Consider the following 23063-nt stretch of genomic DNA (forward strand, 5'->3'; position numbering starts at 1 on the left):
CTGCAAAGTTTGGCTCATTTTCTATTGTTTTATTAAATTATTTATTGTTTTAGATATTTGTCCATTTAAGTGCTTCTTGTTGGGTTGTGTTCTGTTTTCCTAGTATTGGTTTTGTTAAGCTTTTAGCTGATTATGTGGATATATAGAATGTGTACATTGCTACAAGCGTTGTGTAGCGTTACCATGGTAACACAGATGGAATTGTGGCTGCCTCAGGTACTGTTCTTACTGTTTTGGTCATTTGTAGCATGGCCCCATAATGGAAATGCACACAATTCGCCTTTTCTGTGTCATGACATTTTAAAGCTTGCCTTAACTTCGCTTTACATTTTTGCTAAATAAAGCTAGTGGCATATAGCAAGCTAATGACTCACTGTTGCTGTGTTGCCCATATATTTTACAGATGAATATAATGCATGCAAATAAGAAGTTAGTACACCCCAGACACAGTTAATTTGGACTGGAATCATGATGGTATTCTTGTTATAAAAACACCTACAACATAACTGAAGATCTGGATAGAAGGCAGATAAATACCTCTTGAATATTCTATTCTCTGCCGCCTTGAAGTCTATAACCATCAGTCAAATGAAACCAGAACCTCCCTCATATAATACATGGATTCAAAAAGTTTGGGATATTTATCAAATAGAGCAGATCACATTTTCACTAAGGCTTCAGAAAGCCACCTTTACTAAAAGATGGGAACCTAACGTTACCTTTATTGCTGCAATAATAATACTTATTAGTGATGCAAAACCCCATGCTGACCAGGAATTATACCTATATCCTTATTTTTGGAGTGGACATCATCTATTTATTTGCTGTGATTGCTATTATTTTCTTTAATTTCCATCCTATATTGCCTGTGGAGGTTTGTAAAAATACACATACAGCTAAGAAAAAGGAAAATAAACTTATTGAAATGTATTTAAATGTATACATTGTATTGTACTGTTAAAAAAGAAAATCTAAGAAAAAGTAAGTAAAAAAAACAAAAAACAAAAACACCTACAACATTTATGCTTCATCAAATCAAAAGAAAACCAGCCGCTGATGATTTCAACATCAAAAAACTAACCTGTGGTGAACAGTTTTCTGAAGACATAACACTCTCAGTGGGACACATATTGTCTGGATGGGCTCACAGTTAGCTATTTTCATCCTCTCTGTTTGACCCGAAGCCACAGATCCCATTTCCTACTTCCTCAAGGAAATGGTAAGCTAGCATTTTCTTTTATTGAATGAAGTGTGAATCAGGTTTTAAGTTATGCTTCTCCCTTTCTCTCTTTTCTACTGCAGATTAAGTCAGTTCTTGTCTTTAAAAGTCCTGTTAAATGAGCCAGAAAAATTACTAATACAACTTTCACATTTCAGTTTCAGATGAAATTATAGTGTTGTGTAATGCTAGTGTCTTGTCAGATTTTGATCATAAATCACAGGAAAATATCTGTGATGAGGAGAGGTGGTGGTGAGGCTGTTGTAGCTCTGGAAGAAACCAGGAGGTGATGACAATGTGACATTGTGAGGAACAAATGGTGATGATGTAACAGAGAACGGGACGCTGTGACTTTGACGAGACGGTGCATAGGTGAGGGTTGTCCCAGAGTTTGAGGGACAATGACTGAGTTCGTCTGGGCAGGTATATTACATTCATCTCTGAAATAGGACAGCAGTTTTCAGATGGAAGGAACAGCTGGGACGGTCTAGCTACTTCCTGTCACCTGCAGATGCTCACAAACCAAATCGACAGCTGCTGAGGACGCACAATGGAAAGTCACTAAACTGAAGCTCTTCTAATTGAAAATAAAACTACCATTAAATCTTGATATTGATTTTCTTTTGCAGTTAAAAAGTTACCTTCAGCCATTTTAAAGGTCCATAAAATTACAATAATAATGTTGTTGTCAAGACCTTAACTAAGACGAAAAGCTCTTCTCAATATCTTATTTATCAACTCCTGGATTCCTCAGCTCCTCAATGCTCAATTGTATGATGTATCAATTTCCTAAAGGAGTTGGACTTAGGTTCCAGGACAGAGGAGGCTATGACAGAGGATATGTCTGTGTATCTTTGACAGTCTTTTTTGGCGATTAAACCATGAATATGTGAAGGAGGTGTGAAAAATGATTAAAAGGTGACACGAAGGCAGCAGGAGTAGGACCTTATTAATACAACTTTTCCTCAATCTCAAGTTGTATTTGTAATGTTAAATGACCAAATGCATACTCAAGTACAGCGTTTCATTAGTACGAAATAACAGACAGATGATGCAGCTATTGCATAGATTATTTTTAACAAACGTCTATTTGAAATGACAATAAATGACTGTTAAAGGCATGTTTCCTTGGAGAAGACCTGTGGAGTTGCAACATTAGAATGGAGAAGCAAGCAGAGTCCAGAGTATACCAAGACCAGGACAAGATCGAGTTCTAAGTGGGACTGAGACCTGGTTAAGATCATGGGCATTCATACGAGGGCTAGCAACCAGTGATACGATGGGATCAATACTGCCGTTATTGTAAGATGTATGATATTGGTGTAGCATCGCTCCACTAAATTATGTGCAACAGTTAGCCACCAAGCTAACACTGCATTAACTACATCCCACAATATGTGCCAACAAAATTATCTAGCTTGAACCCCCACTTAAACTGGCAGATACCTACTGAACAAATGAAACTAGAAACATTGAGGGTGTATACATTTGCTAAATCTCTTTGGGTTATGTTTGAAGAGTTTTCTGTACACATTTACAGAAGCAGATTGTTACCATTAGCTAGCTGGCTTCGTTAGTGTTACTGCTGAAAGTTTTACATATCCCTGTCATCTCAGGAAGCATTACACTGTAGGATTCACATGTTGAGTATCATTAGGGGTGGATTCTTTGTGTTTTACTTTACATCAACAATTTTTATTGCAAATTTAGCTTATGTCTCATCTAGACCAACACAGCTTCTTCACCAAAAGATTTGCTATACAAATTAGTCAAATTATTTCTTGCAGCAAATTTTTGAAGCAGCAAGTTTTCCATCAAACAACACAAAACAATGTTAACATTAGTTATATTGCTTATATTTGGTAAGTAAATTAGGTGTTTGCGAAGTTAAAAATAACACAACACCCACCAAAGCTTGTACCCTGAAATACTCAGTATATATATATATATATATATATATATATATATATATATATATATATACACACACACACACACACACACACACATAACTGACTCATAAATCTGTCTCATATTAACTTAATTTTTTTTATTTAATGCTTTGGTACAGGGAAGCTAGTTATTTTAGCTAACTAGCTTTGTTAGCTTACAGTTTAATTGTCCTCAGTGCACTGGTCTTGACAGGTCTAACATAACATTGAATAAAATGATTGCATCTCAGAAAAGTGATCCTTAGACCAGGCTCGAGGCCAGTTTTTGAGTACTACAGCATTAGCTCTGATAAAGCAAAGGAAAAAACAGTAAACATTAGGAATAATTTGGGATTAAAATTTACACCCATCATTTTAAACTGAGGGACAGTGCTGAGTGGTACTGAAGCTGACATAAGTAAATAAGATGTATTCATTTGACCCCATAAGGAATGATCCTCCTACCAGCAGAGAAAGGAAAGCAGCGTTGGAGAGCTCTGGTTTAAAATCTGAAAGCACCGTGGGAAGTGCATTAGTAGGAAATGAGAATCTCTCCACCTGAGGTTTCATTATGAGCTCCAAACATTCAGCACATTCATCAGTGTGGAGAGGTGGCCTGTAATAATCCCATATACTGTATATTAAAGCCATTTATTCCCTCAGATCACAGTCTGTTAAAGCAGCAGCTAACTGTCTAACTGCCGTCTGCTGTTAGGATTCAACACGGTAACTTTACAGAAAGAAAGTTTTCCACTGTCAGTGTTCAGTCAAAAATGGAATTTCTACAAATACTGCTGATCATACAAGAGAAAACTGTAAATGTTGACAAAGATTTAATGAATTATACGGATTGAACACTTTTAAAACATTGCATCATTAGTCACTTTTCCATTGGACATATGTGCAAAAATGCATTGATATTTACTAAATGTTGAAAAAACAGAAGTGCATAATGTCAGTTTTTCCATTAAATCACAAATGTGATGATTTGTTTATGTATTATCGCGAGATGACAGGAGAAGCCATTCCACAAACATGGTGACGAACGTAAATATAATGTTGATTTACAGATATATTCATGATAATTATATATTACCCCTCTATCCCGTACTAAATAAAAAAAACGATTCGGTTCCCTGGTGTGTCCACACATACCGCACCATGTTTCTTTTGAAATTCTTCTTCACTTGTTGTAATGTCCATCAACATCCGTTTTTTTTTGTTTGTTTTTTTTTTGTTTTTTCTTTTTTTCTCGTTGCGAAAAAAGGTCTTCCCATTGCAGTTTTGTGTGATATACCAATTGAGCTACGTCTGAAAAACCACCTCTTGCCAGCGCAAAAACTTTTAATTGAAAAACGAGAGTTTTGGCGAAATTGTCATTTTTCCATTCAGTTAAAATTTTAAATTTTTATGCGCAAGTTATATTTGCACAATTTGAGGGTCAGTGGAAAACCGACTAGTGTAGCATTTGGAATGTAGAGGAGTTGTCAATCAGTTTCTGTAGCAGTTTCACCACTACTTGTTTGTCAGATTCTTTTTGTGCTTGTGCGCTTTCAACACCATTCCAGCTGTTTATTGATGTTAGCCAAGGCCATTTGTAGCTATCTAGTTAATGGTAGCTAGTGTTGCACATTGTTGCTACTGTAGAAGAGCAGAAGGGAAACAATAAAATAACTCATTTCACAGTATGAACATCCTGCACACTGATATCACAGATGCTGGTAACCTATAACCGTTAGGTGAGAATGACAGACTTAATGACAAAACAGACTCTGACACAAAGTTGGACATACAGAAGCTTAAAAACTTTTAAAAATCAACTGAAGTTATTATCCTTGTGTGTTAGTTTTGACTTCGATTTTTGTATTGTGGAAATATCTGCTCTTAGCATGCTAATCAGCTAGTGTCTGATGTCCCATCTTTTAATACCACTCTGTGCATGTTTGGATTAATGCTGTGAATTTGAAAAGAGAATACACCCATGATTGGTGCAAGACTAGAGTACCTTCTGACAATTTTTTAATCAATTCGTCATTGATTTATCATTGCTCAAGCAAAAACATCAATCATTAAGTCTGGTAAAATTAATATGGATGGGCTTTCAATCAACATGTCCTTGTCCATGAATTTCAGAATAAATTAAGTCAACTGCAATTGACTCAGAAAATGAGAGTAAATGAGTCTTTGCGGATTTGCTCGGCCAAGGAAGAATGAATAGGAAAAAAACGTAATACCACAGATAATGCTACAATTATCTGTTACAATTATTGTATTTGTCACATCTACGGCTTAGTTTTATTCTTAAAGAGCTACTACTACTTTTGTACTGCTATATTTAGCCTTTCCTAAGTGATTTATCACCATTTATCCCTCTAGTTTGCATTTTTTTCAGTGAAAATGTTCCTATATTAATTTTACTTATCATGTAGATGTTCAGAGAAGATTCAAAGGTTATTACATCAAGAGCAAACTGAAGAAAAAGTAACTTTTCCAGCTAAATATATGATTAAATGAACATGAAACAAGCACATGCAGCCACCATTTTTTTTTTATCAAACTACATGGGTTTTACTAGTGAATCAATGTTTCAGAAGAGATAACTGTGTTTCCACGTTCTCTACGGAGTCTCTGAAAATCCAAATTTGATGACTATGAAAAGATGACAAATTGCATTTTATCTCAGTTATTTACATGTGTTGATAGAATTAGTGGTTCAGAACTTACTGAACATTTTAGATCAGTAGATACGTTTTGTCCACATTGGCTGTTTAGGTCTTTGAGGGTTAAAATGAAAAGCACCTTTGTTATCATTGGGAAAAAGGATGCGATTAGGGCCAAAATAAAATATATGCACTGTCAGGTTTGTTATTTAACCAGATTCATCTAAAACCCCTCCCAGTAATGAATATGTGGCTATATCACCATATTTTTCCTAGTTAAGCATAAACTGGTCACTTTACCCACCTTAAAGGAGTGATATTTTGCTTTTTTAAATGGAATTGTGCATTTTAAAACATTTCCCTGTGGTCTACATAAACTGTAAATGCTATGCTTGGGTCTGAATTCTTCATTAATTCAACTCCACAGGTCCATCTTCAACACTATTTCTGACTAATGACAGGAGAAAGATCATTTTGAGTGCTGGCTCTTTAAATGCACATGAGCCACTTGCTGCCCCTCCCCCTCCAGGTTGTTGGCTAGGCTACTTTTTCCCATTCAGCCACTTGAGTTCGTTAATACAACCAACAACTGAACAGTTTAGGTAGGCAAAGTTTGGACATATTTTCAGTATGGAGTACAACCCCTGCTGCTGATAAACAATTATGGTGTACTCAGAGAAATGTTCGTAGGAAGTCTTGACCTTATATGTACAAATTTCATGACGTAACTAGTCATAAAACGTAACAAATTAAGAAGGAAATGAAACAGGTTGTAGAAATCCACTCGATTTTTGCCAAAATGAATATAAAGATAGCTTTCTTGCACCTGGAGGGTTCAAATACAAACTTTATGAACTATTAGGGTCCAAATACGCAAATAAATGAACCAAAGACTAATAAAAGTGGGTACAGCAAAATATGACCCCTTTAAGCAATCAGCCAATATTGTTGTAGTTTTGGTGAGATTTTTACTGTGTTAATTTTGTAACGTCAACATCTCCTAAATTAATAAAAAAAAATACTTCACATGTAAAAAAGCTATGATAGATTTCAGTTACACCCTTTATGGCCCTGCATGATGATCTAAGTGCTGTTTCAAAGCCATTCTTGTCTTGAATCAAAATTTGTGTGACCAAGGCAGTAGGATTGTAAGAGGTTTGGACTGAGAACACACCACGTCAAAGTGAACAAGGACATGACCATGATGCTGTCAATGCTTCGTACCCAAAGACCTCCTCTTACCTCATCTAAAGTGAGGCTTTGGTTCAACCTTGAATGAGGGTTTTATAATCTATGTGCTGTTGATTCCAGTCGATCATTTTTTTTTTTTCTCCCATCGTCATGTTCTTTTAAACCAATGTAAACAGACTAATTGAAGAGGTACCTGCTGACCTGCCCAGTAAACACAGATGGCCTCACAGTGTCAAGTTGAATCAGGATGATTCACAGCATGGTGGCCGACAGTGGCACAGGGTCAAGCATGCTCCACTCCATCATAAAGCAAAAATAAAACAAAATAACAACGATAACACACTGCATGCTTTCAAATAATTCCAGATTTGCTCACGAAAATCACCCAATGAAAGGCTTTATTGTCTTTTTATTTAATTTTAATGCCAAAACACAAAGCTAATGTATATTTTTCAGTGAGAATTACCTCTTTTTGATCGTCACATGCACTGATTACAGATGTTTTGCTATAATTGCTGATTCCGGAGTTTTTAAAAAATGCTAAATTGAATACACTATTATATCTAACATTAAGAACAGTAGAGATAGAGGAGGATTTAGCTAATCTGATACTTGCAAAACAGTGTAGTCATTAAAATGATCTCAATATAACACAATTGTTCAACTGAAATGTGTTGACTTTGTTCAACAATTTATCTTAACTTCAATAGATAATAAAATAGATCCAAATCATGGAGCAATGGTGAGTCATCTTTACTTTGGTTTCTACACGGGTAGTGTGTAAATAATGAACAGCTTCCTAAAAGTGAAGCTGATATATATTACACCTGCTGCCTAGAGGCTTGTTGCCATCTGTTAATGACTAGAACTTGGGCCAGACTAAAAATTAAAAGTACATATCCAATATCGATTCCCAATACAATTTCCAAGTGTGTCTCCTGTGTTTTAGCATAGGTGTGATGTCGCCCGTTAGTTCATGGATGGCTGTTTTTGGCATTTTTTCAGTTGCCCTTGTGAAGTGACCATATTTGGATCAGAACAGGGGATGAAAGTTACTGTGTACTTATTAAAACACTGCTTACTTGCTAAACAATGCTAAGTAAGTTTAGCTGTTGCTAAATGTTAACACATACATTTTTAGTTGATAACAATCGTGCCAACTCATGTATAAACACAATGATTAGCATTAAGGTGCATTTATGTTATGTACGTACAAAAACAGATGCAGATGTTTCAAATGGTGTAAACGACACTGTCTTATACTATGCCTCCATTGCGTTGGAATGAGCGTTTGGTGATCAGTCCACCAGAGGGCGCCGCTCTGAATTAACATACTGGCCAAATACCATGAAGACTAGTGGAATTTTAGTCCACCCAAATTCACTGTGGATAATAAGCCTGGACCTTGTTGAATGTATTTGCTGAATACGACCTCTTTTTTGCTCCATTTTCCAAATGAACACACTCTTTTGAGCATATTCGTACTTCCTCCCACTACTTTTCGAATATGCAAATGAATTCATATTTTGTTTTTACAAATATGTACAAGTTTTCTTGTTTTCTTGCAGTCAGTTTTATTTCTAAGGACTAAAGTTGGATTACTTTGTTTTGTTGCATATTCAAAATAAACAGAATAAACTGTCCATCTGAATAACTGAAAATATCTGAAAAACTTTAACATATATGTTAAAGTGCATATTCAAGAAATTACCTCAAAACGGCCTGGACCTCGTTGAAGGTATGCTGAATACGCTCAAAAGAAATTCAGCTGGACTTCGAGCATTCGCCGACTTGAAACGACTGAGCCTCATTTGAATACATTTCCACGTAGATTACCAGGAATTCTTTTACTCATGTAAGTAAGCTTCTTTGTAATAAAAGTTCGTGGGAATCTGATAGAAAAGGGATTATTTATCTTTCGTGAAATTTACAAGAAGCTATCGAGAGACAGAATGTCACAACCCCACAGTGGGATAAGTGTTTCCGCCATCACACCGCTCCTTTTCAGTTCACTGACCTTTCTCCTCCCCAGTCTTCCTCCAGGCCACAACACCTCCTCATCACATGTTCCTCCGTTGCTTACATCAGATCCACTCTGCTGGAGGTGCCGCTGCACAACCTTGATCTATGACCGAGGGCTGATTGTGTCACACAGCAGCGAGTGCCCTTTTCCGACACATCTGCTGCTTGCTTTCGCCGCCGTTCAAGCGCCGAACTCTGAGAATGTCACGTGTTGCTAGGTATTGGAGCTCAAAGAGTGTGTGTGTGTATATGTATGTATGTGTATGTGTGTGTGTGGGGGGGGGAGTAAACAGCGGCTATAACTAAAAAACTGAAAAAAGCCAAGACTGAATCAAAATCCCAGCAGTCGTTTGACAGTGTGACAGCCAAATTATTGCTTTAACAGAAAAAAAAAAACAAAACAGACGACTAAATATATCGGTGACGCCTTTTGTGGAGACTTGCTGGGAGTGACAGAAGGACAGAGGTGGAGGGGGGAGGCCTAACGGTGCAGAGGGAGGGAGGGCGACAGTGAGAGATGGCCTTCCTTCTCTGGATATGAAACAGAGATCCACCGCCTGCCGCGTCCTTCCCTTCCACAGGGAGATAATACTAATGACTAGTCCTGAGGCCTGTGGCTTCTCATTATGGGCCCAGGTTGGGATGGCCTCTAACACACACACACTAATAATGTATGATGGTGTGCTTGTGAGGACAGGTGGGGACACACATTTGACTCTAAGGCCAAATCTAAATATGAGGCTCGGCCAGTTGGCGTCATGCAGCATGCACAACTTGTCATTCCTGTGCAAAATTACCCTGCAAAAGGTTAATAAACTCCATCAAATAACAAGGACAAACTTATCGGGCACTGGTACACAGTTTTACAACAGAAAACAAAACCAACAGCGCAAATAAATACATGGAGGCATGGCGATAACACAATTAAAAACCCTTCCTCAGTGACATTATTATGTGTTAATTACACCATACATGTTAATAATAGCATTATAAACATGTTTACCATTAGATTATAAGATATTTTAAGGCTCGTTGTGTAACTTTAATTGGACATTATTCTGCAAAAACACATAATTGCTAGTAAGTGCATGATTAAGTACTTGTAAATACTTAATAAAATGTTAGTTTATGGATATTAAGGCCCTTATAAAACACTTCTTGGTAACATAATTACACAATGTGTTAATGGCACTATTAGTGTTATTAAATATGTTTATTTTTAGACTCTTAGATACTTTAAACATTTTACTTCTACATTTAATTATACCACTGTTCTGCTAAAAGGATTAATTACTAGTAAATGTATAGTCAACTGTTAAAAAATGTCTAATAAATTGTGGTAGTTAATTGGTAATAAGGCTCTGTAGAAGAAGGAGCAGCAATAAATAAATACAAAACAATAGATAACTGCCACACTATAAGATAAGATAAGATAAGATAAGATAAGATAAGATTAGATAAGATAAGCCTTTATTAGTCCCACAAGGGGAAATTCCAAGTTTACAGCAGCAAAGTATAAAAGCACACAAGAACAAAAGAAGTGCAAAATCAAAATAAAGACTAACATAAAATCAAAAAAGCTATATACAATTTACAGCTGTGCACATGCTGATCATGCCACAGGTTGCGTTGATTATTGCACGGTTTATTGCACAGAATTATTTTGAGCAGACTATCTCGACACTGTTATGTTATAGCGGAAGTCATGCATTTATTCCTCATATAATTTAATGCCAAATTATCAAACGCCCTCATTCATGATAACATTGCGTTATAATATAAGATGAGTGATAAGTGTAAACTGAAAATACCGTGGTAATGAAATACTCTGATAAGTAATAGTGTTTTTTTTTTGTTTTTTTTTTTTACTTTTTTGACTGAAGCTTAAATATGTTTTTTTTCTGTGTGATAAATTGCACTCTCTTGCTTTTGTTCCTAGAGGTCAGTTTGAGCTCAACATCATATTAAAGGCCTTTTCACACGGGGAATGTGACAAATACATGGCACAGAAGTAATAAAAAGCTGGAATAAATTTGTGCCAGCTCATTCTTCTGAAAATATTATTGATTTAACACATGGCTGTCTCGTATAAGTGCTCTGGTACGTACGCTTTTGGGTTGTCTTGTGCTTTTTTATGCTCAGACTGCCTCTTCTATTTGATTAATATGACATTAATGTTACATAAGCTCCTCTCCATCATCACAGCCTGGTTGTTTGGCAATGCAGCTCCACACATTGTCCTTCAATTCATTGTCTTTGTCATTTATTTTTTCGTTCTTTGTCATAAACAAAATACAAGGAAGATGCAGACACAAGCAACAGGTGTGCCATTGTTTTTGTGATGCAGCATCTATTCCATGTTATGTGATTGGGCGATCAGTTTTGTTCACAGCACAAATGCTTAACCTTGTTCTTTCAGTTTTTTTCTTTGACATCGACTGTACAATTGTGGCAAAAATCTGAAAAAGCCCCACATCATCTCCTGCATGTTGTCATACTTGAACAATGCAATAAACTCTTTATTTCCAGTCACTTTGAAAACATCATAAATGCACAAAATTTGCAGAAGTAAAGAAAAGTGTGAACATAAAATGATATAGCTGTTGGATTTAGGCTTTGACAGTGCTATGGCTTAGGCATAAAAATACATTGGTTGGGAAAAGGATTGGAAATGACTAAAATAAGAAACTCATGTTGTCGTTGTCATGGTTACGGTAACAAATACATGGTAATGGTTGTGGTTATAGAGTCAGGATCAAAATAAAAAGAACCAAAATAATCACAGCTTTTTATTTGTTCTTTTGCTCTACTTTTAGCTTTTTAACTATATTGTTCTGCTATCTCCAACCACCTCTTTCTCAGGATTGTCCCAATTTAGCAACGTCCGTGACTAGAATGTTCACAAAGGATCTAAAGACGGACTTTCTAATCTTCCTCATAGATCAACCCATGTTACCATATTGTAACAAGGTTGGCGAGTAATCTTTGACAAAATTAATTTCATCCGACTGCATTTCCTATCTGGCAACAATATAAAATAAAGACAGCCTGTTTGGTTTGAGTCATAATATGAGGTTACTTAAGTGGAAACTGCTAAGTTTTATGGAAAATAGCTAAAAAAATAATAAAAAGAACACCAAGAATCGTCAGATACTTTTGTAGTTAGTTTGATATTCAGTTCCTGGTTGTTGATTAATTGCTTTGACTTGTTCGGTGATAGTAATTTATTTGATTTATCAGTTTAATCAATCATTACTTTGACTTTGATATGTATAATTTTCTAGCATCTAATAAACTCTAACATATTTTCCAATATAATTTTCCTTATGACAGTGTCAATTCTTTTTGTAAATCATCACTGGCCTCATGCTTTGGTGTGATTCCGATATACTTACCGATGATTCAAGTTGCATTTTGGCAGTACCATGTACCTACGTTTCTATCAGTTAATACAAAGAGGTAAATGTTAGAACTCCATTTACAATTTTTAACAATCAAACTACAACTGTCTGTTAATCGACAGCTGCATTGTTCTACAGTGGCATCTGCTTCAGGCACCCCTGCACAGAACACTACAAAAACAAAATATAAATCAATCTGCTGATGGCACATTACAAGTATAGTTTTAATCTGTGAAAATACAGTTTGTTTTCACATAGCAGCTCTAAGAAAGGACACATGATTCATTATATTCCATTACCCGGACTGTGGTTTTGTTGCACAGTGCAGTTTTAACGCTAGCTGTTTCTATAAAGTAAAAGTGTATACCAATAGTGTTGAAATCCAAGGTATTTTGCGACTGAATAAGGCTGTGAATCCTCGGCCATGGCGGTGGTTGGCTTTCTTAAAGCTTACGTAGTTGGACAGAAAAGTTAACAGCGCGTCCTCAGTTGTATTTCTGCTTAGCTGGACTTTGCGTGTTTATGGTCGTAGTTGTCATCTCGGGCTGAAAACCGGTAACGGAGAAAATTTGATTAATTTCATTCCCAAAGTCTGTCATTTTTCTGAAGCAGCTTTTACAAACAGCATTTGTCTTAGAATATAGAATAGAATAGAATATATAAAATAAGATATATCTATATTGTCATTGTACATTGTACAATAAAATTAAAAAGTGTGATCCTTAATAGTATACATGCATCCATGTCCATTTTGTCCATTTTGTCGTTTGTAAAATCCATAATGTCCACTTTTCACATGATAAGTGTGTTGTTTACCACCTACCGCCTCCATTCTCCACATTGTCAGCACATAAGTAATATTAGCATGAAGGTAACCTACAATTCAATGCAAGAAGGCAACATAGAGATGTAACTTTAGAACTTCATTGTGTAGCCCAGACAAAAAAAATCAGTGATGAACATCAGTTTAGTCAAATTTTTAGATAGACTGCACTCTATTATTGATTTGTCCATGTAGAAGTCCACATTGCATCTTTGAACTGAGAAATTTCGATACCTCTATTGGTTGATATTTCAATTGTTGTCTTTTTTCCATTACAAACAGTTACCATTATATCATCCATTAAAGGTCTACGATTGGTCGACTTCTTGTCCAAATCTAATTATAATAGTACCTTTTTTTTTTTTTTGCAATAATCATCAAAACAATGTTAGAATAATGGAAGCATTTGCTGGTGAACATTATTTGTCAATCTGCTATTCATCGATTAGCCACTGCAGTCGTCCGAACTGACATGCGACATGTTAACATAACATCACCTGCAGCACAAAAGAAGTATTTTGTTCTGAAAGATACCTTAATGACTTTTTCAGTCCAACAGGGTCAGCGGTCCTATAAGCTGTTTTGTTGAGATTGATGACGGAGCTGGGAAATTACCGGCTGGCATGTTTGTGTGCAGTAAATCTAACATTTGGACCGCATGTGATGGTAGCTGAGTCCATATAGACCAGTGGGGTCTGGGCGCTGAATTTACTGCTGGTCCTGCTCCTGGCATTGTGGGTGTAATTCAAACATGTCTGTAATGGAAATTGCTTCCTTGACAACCCCAACTCATTTCCTCTCGTCTGAGCCGAGGCTCCAATAGTAGCTCACCCTAATTTAATAGCACCAGGGACACTTACATCACATCTCTTATAATAGTACTTCAAGAAGCACCAGGCTGTTGATAAATTGACTTAAACACAGCAAGAGGCGGCGAATTTATGATACCCCCAGGCTGTCAGAGGCACGTCCAAGCACTCTGAACAAAATAATCCAAACACGAACATGTAAGAATGCCTGCTCCTTGAGGTCAGCAGCCGCAAAACCCAAGCTGAATATCATTAAGATAATATTTCATGGGGAAACCAAAGCAAATCAATCAAACACATCAACGCCCACATCGGTCTTTCTGACCACACAGAGGAGAACGCAGATGAGTGATGAACGCAAATAAATAAATAATGTCTTCAAGTACAGATCCTGTCATGTCGTAGATTAGATTCTGTGTGTTGGTACTAGATAATATATGGAATGTTTTAATTTACAATGTAATAAAAGGCCGTTTTTTCTTTTTGCGTCATTCATTTTGCAAGGCTTTATAAATGCGCCTGGCTCAAAAGCAAAAGGGGTGAAAAGGAATACTAAGAAAGGAGTGTGTGTAGAAATGTTGAATATGGAAGCACTGCCAACATGAATACAGTAATTCAAGGGAAATGAATGAAATGGAATAAATCAGAAATTTGTGAAGTTTTCAAATAGCAGAGCAAATTAAAACTGTAAATACCAACAGGTCGGTTTTCTGAACACATGTTTTTGCTAAGTCATGTACAGTGAGTTCAAAACTGAAATCAGAATTTCTCCAGTATGTCAGGATGTTGAGTTTTGTGAGTGGCAAAAGCTGAGATGCCTCTTGGACCACATGACTCAATTCTACCAAGTGACAAAGTGGCTGGGCTAAAGGGATCCAGTTGCTACCATGAGTCAATCTTTTTATTTGTATTTATTTATTTTTTTATCCAGAAAGGTTAAAGGTTATCTTCATGGTAGAAACTCTGCATTTTACCCATCTTAATACATACACACAGTACCTAGCATTAACATTAGCATTAGCACATAGCTCACACATATAGTAGCAGATCGAAACACAGGTAAAACCAATGTAGTTTGACAAATGACAGTGGTTGTAGAGGCTTGTTTTGATGTTCAGTCAATAATATATTTTGTTGATAAAGTCAAATTTTTTGCAATTTTTTTCGGATTTGATCTAATAACCTTTGAATTTACTCTGAGCTTTTATGAACATCTGCATGGTCAGTGAATTAAATGTAGGAAAATACATGATTTTCACTGAAAAATCCAAAATGCAGAGAATAATATAATAAAATCACTTTTAAAAGAAAAAAAAATCATTTGGAAGTTGTGACAAAAAGATTTAAGGGTTTTTACCCCATGAAGACCCAGTGCTACCTTTGTGGCAGTTCCCAAATTACATTTTTATCTACTTTTAAACTTTCTTAAGTGATTTATCACCATTTATTCTGATATTATGCTCAGTATTTTGCATTTTTATGTAAAAATCTGGTATTTTCCTGCATTTAATTTGCAGATCATATAGATGTTCATAAAAGCTTGGATTAAAGTTAAGGGTTAGGATATCAGAAACAGAGAAAACTAAAGAAAAAAATTACATTTGCAGTAAAATATGTTGTTAAAATGAGTGTGTCTATTCAAAGTCATTTATCAGACTCCATTGGTTTTATTGGTGAATCAATGTTGTGGAAAATGACAGTGTTTCCATGTTCACTTTGGAGCCTCTGAACGTCCTAATGGGTCATATCTGATGACCATGAAAAGATGACGAACTGTATTTTACACCAATTATTTCCATGTATTGATAGGATTAGTGGATCAACAGATATTAAACATTTCAGATCAGTTGATGGTTTTGTTGATGGTGGATGTTTGGGTCTTTAAGGGTTAGTACCAGTTGGACTCACCTGACCAGAGCAAGCAAAGTGGTTGAATCTATTGTGAAATGTCAAACTGGAAACACACAACAACACAAGTGTTCGTGGATTCCATTGAGTGGAACCATCTCATTTGTTTGAGCCTTTGGACAATCTCTCAGTTTGTCTTGCTCCTCCCATGTTCGTGTCCCTCTTGGAAAACCCATCACATCCCATAATCTTACCCTTGTGTGTGCGGAAAAACGTGTGCAGATAGAACCGACTTCTTCCAACCGGAGAGAAACTTGGAAATTGGATTAAGCATTTACATAACCCAATCTGATGAAAGCAAACCCCCGATGTATTCGAAGTAAATGGGAAAAGAAACAAGGTTGTTGGCGTTAGCAGTGAGAGCGCTTAAACAAACAAAGAAACTATAACCCAGCAGACTGACGGAGCATCTCTGGTAATTATAGCGCAGTGTTGGCACTAAAGGCAAACAGAAAATCAACAAAACTAGAAAAATTAACTCCCATAGTGTGGAGTCGCTGCAGGCTTTGATGGGGTGCAGTGTAAATAATCTGTATTCCATACCACTGTGTGTACTTATTAATGATTTTCTTGCATCATCATCAGCATTATAGATGCTACAGTGATTTGTGATGTTACCACGGGAACCACATAATCGCCTTTCACTGGAAATGGTTTAATCTGTTACATAGAGTTTGACATTTTTCCGTTTATGAGGGCAATGCTGCAATGTATATGAATTAATCATCAATGTAGTCGTTGTTTACATTGTGTATGTTTAATGCAAAGTGGAGCTTGCTTTTATCTGATTAGGCTGTGGATGAAGAAAACACTCAGCTTACATAAGAATCCAAGTGTGTGTTTGTGTGTGTGTGCATGTGTGTGTGTATGTGTGCGGCCAATCAGAGAACATCATGCTTGAGTGCTTTATGCTGCTTGGCTTGTCGTACGTGATTGTTAATGAGGTTTGTGCAAACAATACGCTGCATCTTTAGCAGTGCCCTATATGAATAAAACAATATGTGTAACGCAACGGTCACAATGATGTAATATGTAAAGTCAGTTTGTCATCATGCGGAGACACGAAACTAAAGAGCACGAAGGAGAATAATTGTCTTTCCCGTAACATGTCCTGAGTCAGTCTTTACAAATCTTCTCTTAATGACGCATAAAGGTTTGCGCAGATGCAGCTATTGCCAAAAAAAAAAAGAGCAGAAATATCAGCAGAGAACTCTACAGACTCTGTCCTCCAGTAGAACTAGTGTAAAAAAAATACAGTGGTAAATGTAATATATGTTTTAAAGTGGTATTCAAGTCAACTGAACCTCACATCATATTAATATAATGTGAAGACAAACTATTCTAATAGGTATCTGCCCAAATCTATCAATAACTACACTCTGATGTGGAGTTTTTGTAGTTTTTACATCTTACCTTCGATCAGTTTCATCTTGTTACATGTACTTTTCATTGTTATTTTCACATCAAGTCATTTTGTCTTGTTGCATTTTTGACATTGCCTTTGTCTTGTTGCTTCTTTACATCTTGTCGGTTTCATATTTTGTTGCTGCTCTTATGTCATCTTTACTTATTTTTCCTCTTGTCTTTTCATTTCTTTTGTCTTGCTGTATCTTTTGTGTTGTTTTAGTGTCTTTTGCATCTTTGACATTGTGTCTTTTATGTCATTTTCTCACCTTGATGCATCTTGTTGTATTGTTCATCATTGTTACATTACGTCTTGTGTCTTTTCGTCTTCTTGCATCCTTTATGTCACTGCTGGAGTCACGTAATAGTCATTTTGTGTGCGTTATGTTGTTTTCACCTCCTGTTGCATCTTTTGTGTCTGTGTCTTTTGCGTTCTTTTTGCATCTTCTTGCTTCTTTTAGTTTTCGACTAGTTGCATCTTTTACTTGGTTTCATCTTGTTACATCTTTTACAGCACCCCTACATCTTATTTTATTGATCAAGTCATTTTGACTCGTGTCTTATATGTCGTTTTTATCAGAGTTTTTATCTTGTTGCATCTTTTACGCCATTTTCGTGTCTTGTTGCATCTTTTAGGTCTTTTCAAAGTGTTGCATCTTTCGTGTGGTTTTTGTCTTGTTGTGCCTCGTGTCGTTTCCAGCAAAAAGATGATGTCAAACTGAAGCATGGTTCCGTGAAAGGATCAGATATGGGAATAGTTGTGGGAGGTTTGCCAAGGTTTTTGCCAGCATTTAATAAAAGATAAGAAAAACAAACACAGTGAGCCGTGTTGACATCAGAAACATGGCTGACTTTAAACCAAGCAATGAAACATACAAGGAGACATTACACTGCACAGTAAGCCCGGACTTTGTATTTACTAAAATGCTGTAATTACAATGTATTTAAATGATTTCAGTTTTACTACATTGCTATAAAATGTTAAATATATTCTAGTAATTTGTATAACATAGTCGAAAGTACAAAAAAGTTTAAGTTGAATGGATTTAAATCACTAAGTTTTAGTCATGACCACACCTTTTTATATCCGCATTTCATTGTGGGAATTGGGCATGTTGTTGAAAATGGGTTATTTTTCTGTGCAGGGGTTCAGCGGGGTTGGGGTGTTAGTGTTAATGTTGACTTAATGTGTGTATGGTAATGTTTATTGGCCTTTTTGTGTTTGTTTTTGTATTTTTGTAGAGCTGCACCATGAGTGAGAGCAATAGGCCCAACAATGGCTTTCCTGTTCATCTAAAATAGTTCTTGCTCAATGTAAATCTTATTTCCTTGCCAAATTAAAAGCACTTCCTGTACTGGCAAATTGCATTGAGCTAACTTCCTGCCTAACTTCCATCCATGCTACAATATATTAAGTGGAATAATTATACAAAGCAATTTATATTGCAAAAGATTTTAATTTAAATCCACTTGGAATTGAGTACAATGAACTGACGATATTAAGTCTAATGATTATACAAAGCAATTGACACTGCAACAAATTTTAAGTTAAATTAACTTGGCATTTAGTGTGTTGTACTTAAAATAGCAATTCCATTCAAATCAAGCATTTAAGTTTAATACACTCAAGTTTTCATTACTCATTACTTGATTTTTTTAAGGCAACCAGTTTCCTCAAATTTTTTAAGTAAACTCAACTTATCTGGTCTTACAGTGTACAGTGTAATGAAAAGATGTAGGTATGTCCTGCAAAGTTGTTTTGCTTGAACTCCCAAACTGCAGTGTGAAAGCAAACCAAACAGATTTAAAGAAAAACCTCCTCCTACATACCTCATCCTCTTCATTTAAGTATTTAACGCTGTGCTGCAGTGTGATCAATGTGTCTTATTAGGATACATAAGGAGCTCCACATGAGCACTGCATGCTGATTTACGTTTTTACACTTCCTAATTGATGTACATCGAGCCTGAAAGCTGTCTTATTCATGCAGCGGCGGGTGATTTCCAGCCACAGATTTCACCCCAAATGGATTTGAGGATTCTATCAGCGCGGAGGCAGCGTCGGACCGCCAGTCTGATGAGGAGGCTCGGAAAATGAAGGAGCAGATCGACTTTAACATGAGAATCGGGCATTTTCTGCAGTAAAATAGCACTCTGTTGTAGGAGGAGAAAACAGATTAATAATTGAGTTTTACACTTAAATGTTTTACAGTGGGCATAGAGGATTATAGACAGAGATGCTAACTGGTCTGTTTGTCTGATCCATGTATCTGTTAAATCTGAGGTGAATATGTAATGTAACCTAGATCTGAAAGACAGTAAGTATGATGTAAAACAGTAAAGTGTATATTCAGTGTAATGATGGACAAGTCAATATAATCTGACCAATACTTACAGTTAATGACTTATTTAGTTGGAAGAAACATGCAGGAGAAATAGTGTGACAAACCAAAGGGACAAACAAGATGCAACAAAAACTAAAACACAACAAAGGAGATGCAACAAAAACTAAAATACAACAAAGGAGATGCAACAAAAGCTAAAACACAACGAAGGAAACACAACAAAAACTATAACACAATGAAGGAGATGCAACAAGAACTAAAATACAGTAAAGGAGATGCAACAAAAACTGAAACACTATGAATGAGGAGATGCAGCAAGAGCTAAAACACAACGGAAACGCAACAAAAGTGAAAACACAACGAAGGAGACGCAACAAAAACTGAAACATTACGAATGAGGAGATGCAACAAAAGCTAAAACACAACGGAGATGCAACAAAAACTAAAATACAACGAAAGAGATGCAAGAAAAACTAAAATACAATGTAGGAGATGCAACAAAAACTGAAACACTATGAATAAGGAGATGCAACAAAAGCTAAAACACAACCGAGATGCAACAAAAACTGAAACACAACAATGGAGATGCAACACAAACTGAAACACAACAAAAACTGTAATGAAGGAAGAGACATAATACAAACTCAAACACAACAGTTGAAAAAGGCTAAAATAAACAAACACTAAAAGATAAGTTAAACCCGGTTAAACAGTGAATGGGAGTTTCTTCTTAACAGTATTGCTCATGCTTTGCCGTGCTCTACCCTCCAGTGTTGGAAACGATCATTAGTATATACATTACTGAACATATTTCATGAACATGGGCTGTCTGCAGGAGATGCGGCCTTTGTTTAAAACCACCCTCTTGTACCTGCTGACATTTCAAATCTCACCCAGCAGGTGAATTAATGTGACAGCAGGTCTCATACATGGAGCCATATGACTTAAAACATCCAGGACGGCTGGAGCGGCGGCGTGCCCAGGAGTGTGTGGTTACATGCCTGTTAACCAGGGAATACGGGTGAGCTGTGAATTCCAAATGTCCCTAGTGGACAGACGGCCGGGTTCACAGCGGTGGCTAATGAACTGACACACTCCGAATCCCACGGTGTAATGAAATCAAAGGAAGGAGGGGTGAAGTGATGCTGACACTCTGATCTTTCTTCTTTCTCTTGAAGAAGGTGATGGTGTTCATGCTTTCAGACATATTTTTTCCAATAATACAAGATAAATAACATATGTAGTAATAATAGGATGTTTAGCTTGGTTAGCCTTAGCATTTAAGATAATACAGCGTTTTCAACCTGCTTACAGATTCATACTGGTGTGAATCAGGCTAAATTTGCATTATTATAGCTAGTAAATTACATTTTCATTATCAGGAGTGGATATTAGCAATAATGGGCAAAAAATTTAATTTTAAAATGGGTATGGAAATTAGGCCTAATAAATATTGCAGGTTTAAATCAATATGTGCTCAAGTTAAAGAAGCAGCCAGCTAGTGGTGGTCCAGATTCACTGACCTACATTCACACCCTACATTTTTATATTTGTCTCATGGAAATGTAGTAAATTATTTCCAATAGTCTGTTCTCTTTTATTTCGTAGTTTTTCACTTTGTCACTGCTTGTATATGTATGTGTATGTTAGAGTGTTTGTCCAATCATATTTCAGCCATCATGTGCTGTCGGGTAAAATTAATCTCTAAAATTTTTTGACTTGGGGGAAATAAAACAGCTCAATCACTATACAAAGCAAGGAATAAATTGCATTCAAAAAATGTCTTATGAAAGAGAGGGGGGTTATAATTTAAGGGAAAATTTAAATCTAAAGGTAAAAAGCGTGCATACAACATTGAAAAGCTTCTGTATCACTGTTAGGGGAGTTAAACTGTGGAACAGATTGAGTGCAGAACTAAAGCATATTGCCAGTATGACTGTGTTTAAAAAGAGGCATAAAGAATTGATTTTCCAGAGGTACATTGATAAATAAACTCCATCAGGTACTTGTTTATTATTTGGATATGAATTTTGCAATGTGTTGGTAAATGTGTTGTAATATGGATGAGTTACTAAATGTACATGTTTCAAAATTGCTGATAAATTTGAGAGTGTTGTTTTCAGTAAGCATGGAAGGTTTGAAGGGGTAGGATTAGATGAATTTATACTTCTTCCTACTCCTTTTCACTCATGTAAATGTTGAGGCTTAAGACGTTGCAGTGTTAAGTTACTGTTTTGTTTTGTTCTCATTCTCTTGATTATCATTTACTTGCATTTCTGTTTTTAAATTGTCATTTACGTGATTGAAATAAAGATAGCAATAAATCTGCCTTTAGGCTCAGAATCATCAGTGCAGCCTCTGGAGCTTCAAATAAATGGAAATGGACCTGTTGATTTAACCGTCAGAGCTCCAAGGATGTTTTCTTGATTTTTACGTACATTCTTAAATTCAATACCAGAATTATTTAGATCAGAATGTTCAGGACAATCTTGGGAGGCCTATTTTTTTTTTCTCCAAAGTTTTTTAATTGAATTTTTATATTGTAACAATCATTACTGTACAATTGAATGTCCATAAAATATAACAACATAGTTATGTAGTCCCACTGTAACAGAGTCCTAATCCTGATATGAATGAAATAATAGGGAAGTATAGAAAACCTGCAACGTGGATCTGTGCTGCATGAGCATCAAGGGTTAACCAATTGGATTTCATGTTGGCCATATGGGGGCGATCTAGTAGTAGGTGTATGATAACATTTGCATTTTCATATCATTTAATTGAACAGTCAGATCAAACTCAGCTACAAATCACATCTGTAGCAACTTATATGACCTAAAATGCATTGGTTATATACATTGGACCAGTCTATAGAAGACCCTTTATAAAGGCGCTCTGTACAAGACGGCTCTGAATGTCCACTGTGAGTCATGGATATCATTTACTTAGACTGATTTCCACCTCATAATTAAATAGAGTCATTATCTGAGTACATTATCTAGATGACAGCATATGATTTATGGAACTTTGCATCTGCTATTACTGAATAAATATTCTTTAATCGGCCCACATTGTGGCATGATTTCAGTAATGGTGGGCACAGCACATTATGTAAAGTAATACTGTGTGGTGGATGTAGTGGAAGGCTTTGCTGGGTCATTTAAGTTACTGTAGTTACTGTAGGAAAACTTCCAATTAGTCAGACAGGTGTTTTGTGATGTAGATGGCATTTAAAGGACACCTGACTGAGGTCTGATCACGAATGAGTGTTGCATTAATTTACACCCGTAAGTACACAGAAGAATTTTCCTTGCATAGAAAAACAGACTAATGCTAACTTTAAATGGACTG

At 36.1% G+C, this 23063-nt stretch overlaps 1 protein-coding gene across 2 annotated transcripts in view; it reads left to right on the top strand.

Annotated features, from left to right (window-relative positions):
* Positions 1-23063, top strand: part of LOC115430824 (inactive dipeptidyl peptidase 10-like) — a 116080-nt gene that overhangs the window by 14827 nt on the left and 78190 nt on the right. The gene's annotated exons all lie outside the window — the stretch shown is intronic.

Source organism: Sphaeramia orbicularis, chromosome 2 (genome assembly GCF_902148855.1).
Source record: "Sphaeramia orbicularis chromosome 2, fSphaOr1.1, whole genome shotgun sequence".
In the NCBI taxonomy this organism is placed as follows: Eukaryota; Metazoa; Chordata; class Actinopteri; order Kurtiformes; family Apogonidae; genus Sphaeramia; species Sphaeramia orbicularis.